This window comes from Rhodamnia argentea, chromosome 11 (genome assembly GCF_020921035.1).
Source record: "Rhodamnia argentea isolate NSW1041297 chromosome 11, ASM2092103v1, whole genome shotgun sequence".
Taxonomy (NCBI): domain Eukaryota; kingdom Viridiplantae; phylum Streptophyta; class Magnoliopsida; order Myrtales; family Myrtaceae; genus Rhodamnia; species Rhodamnia argentea.
Genome location: NC_063160.1, coordinates 16,557,549 through 16,559,619, shown reverse-complemented (window position 1 = coordinate 16,559,619; position 2,071 = coordinate 16,557,549). Strand labels below are relative to the sequence as shown.

The 2,071-nt window shown below is 34.2% G+C and overlaps 1 long non-coding RNA gene across 1 annotated transcript; it reads left to right on the top strand.

The window, feature by feature from the left end:
* LOC115727184 lies at positions 1-2,071 on the top strand. Its single transcript, XR_007196975.1, has 3 exons — positions 1-182; positions 292-346; positions 2,016-2,071. It is a non-coding gene; the product is annotated as an uncharacterized LOC115727184 (long non-coding RNA).

Here is a 2,071-nt window from a genome sequence, read left to right as displayed (position 1 = left end):
CTCTCTACAGAGGTATGACGCTCTTCCGTTCCTCCATTTTCTTTTATTCACTTCTTCTTCACCGACGCTCACCTTCTTCGTCATTGAAGGTCCGGCTCTTCTTCACCGACGCTCTTCATTTTCGCCATTGAAGCTCGTCATTGAAGCTGGCTCTTCTTCAACGACGCTCAACAAAGCTCCGGGTTCTCTCCCCTCTCTAATTTGAAAAAAACCTCTGAAAATTTGATGGTTCGCGTTTCCGTTCATCTTCTTCAAGTGAAATCTTAGAAATAAATTTTAAAATTTTCGTAGATCCTAGAGTTATCAAGCTTGTTTGGAGATTCTACCCTACCACAAGAGCTATAAGGTAGTATATTTGACACGTGACCTTTTTGCTCAATTTTTCGCTAATCTATTCGAAATTTTCGACGACATGTGCTTCGATGAAACAATATGAGTCAGATTCGGTTGGTGTTTCATAGTTTGATGAGTATTCCAATTTTATCAGTTTTTGTTTTATGATTTCGATTGCACAAGGCTTTTGTAGCATTGGCACTTTCTTTGGCATCATTGAGAATATTGTTTCACTAGTTGTTGTGTATAATTTGATTGAAAGAACTTTTTACAGTTTCTTGTGTAGAACTTGATAGAGAAGGCTCATGATTATGCATCTCATGTTTTGGTTCATCTAGGAGATAGACGGAGTTATCATTATTTGTTTCCTTGAACTATGTGATACCTATTGTTAAAATGCATTTATTAAAATATCAAGATGGAAAGAAAACTATCGATTATAATCTATTGAAATACCTTTTAGAGTTCCTTTAGTAAACTCAATGGAATCAAGTTGTCAATCTTCACACTTTGTATGCGGTTTGCGCACGGATGGCTGTGTATTTATTTGGGTGCTATTTGAGATAAGGGAGTTAGAAAAAGGAACAAAAGAAGATCTTTAGTGTACTATAGCATTTGATTAGAGTTGATGAGACTCAACCTAGGCAATAATCATCAACAAGTTTAAAATGTCACAAGGTGTTTCGCCAATATTTGGAGAGTGCTTGTTGTACTTGTATTAGCAAAATTGTTTACTCCCTATTGTTTTTATAGGTTTTCGTTGCCCAGAACAAGTAAAAGAAGGTACATGTGGAAGACTTGTTAACAATGTTCTGTTTAGTTGTGTAATTTGAACCTGTATTCATGTGATTGGAATTGGCAAGTAGTAGTTGTGAGAATGGAGATTCAGCATACCTTTGGTCTCTTTTATTACTCCTTCAAGGGTAATGTTCCATCTTTATCAAAGAACTTCAAAACCCAACTTTGGGATGGTTTGGGTCTGCTTATAAGTTCATATGCATATATAGTTAGAATTTTATAGTGGTCCAAATGAAATTGGATTTGTTGAGAAAAGTGTATTAATGGTTATTGTCAGATTAGCATAGTTTTTCATACTCCTTCCAGGTTGTTTTCAAATGATTGATAATAGGATTATGCTTTTTGAGGAGCGGTTTAATATACGTTGAACCTTTTAAAGTTCCTTTATTAAACTCAGCGGAACCAAGTTTTAAATCTTGAAAAGTCTTATATTTGCTAAAATATCAAGTTAAGCTGCATTTGTCTTCACTTTTTGATGATATTTTTTTTATTTCATTTGAATGTTTGGTGTTAGGTTTATCTTTGAGATAAAACATATGTCTTGACTAGCTTTGAGATTAAGAAGTGAAAATTTTTATTATTGATTGTAGATGGAAAACAATAATGTTAATGGAGCAATAATGGGTGCGGCAATGTCGGTAATGGCAATTGGTTTGTTAGAAATGTGGGATGACTATAGTAGGCATAGAATGAATGTTTAGTACTTTTCTTAGAAGTTGTATGCTGTTTTTAATGTGATATGAAGGAGTTTTTGTAATGTGAACTTGATTTACTACTCTAAATCATCATGATGTTTCCCTTTTCTCATTAGTAAAATGATGTTTATTTTCATGTTATTCTTTATTTGCCTCAATTTCTTGTGTTGGATATATTCAATAACGTAGCAATGGGCAAGACTAGAGAAGGGAAGGCCAAGCATTTCGGATGGTTGGGTCCTATG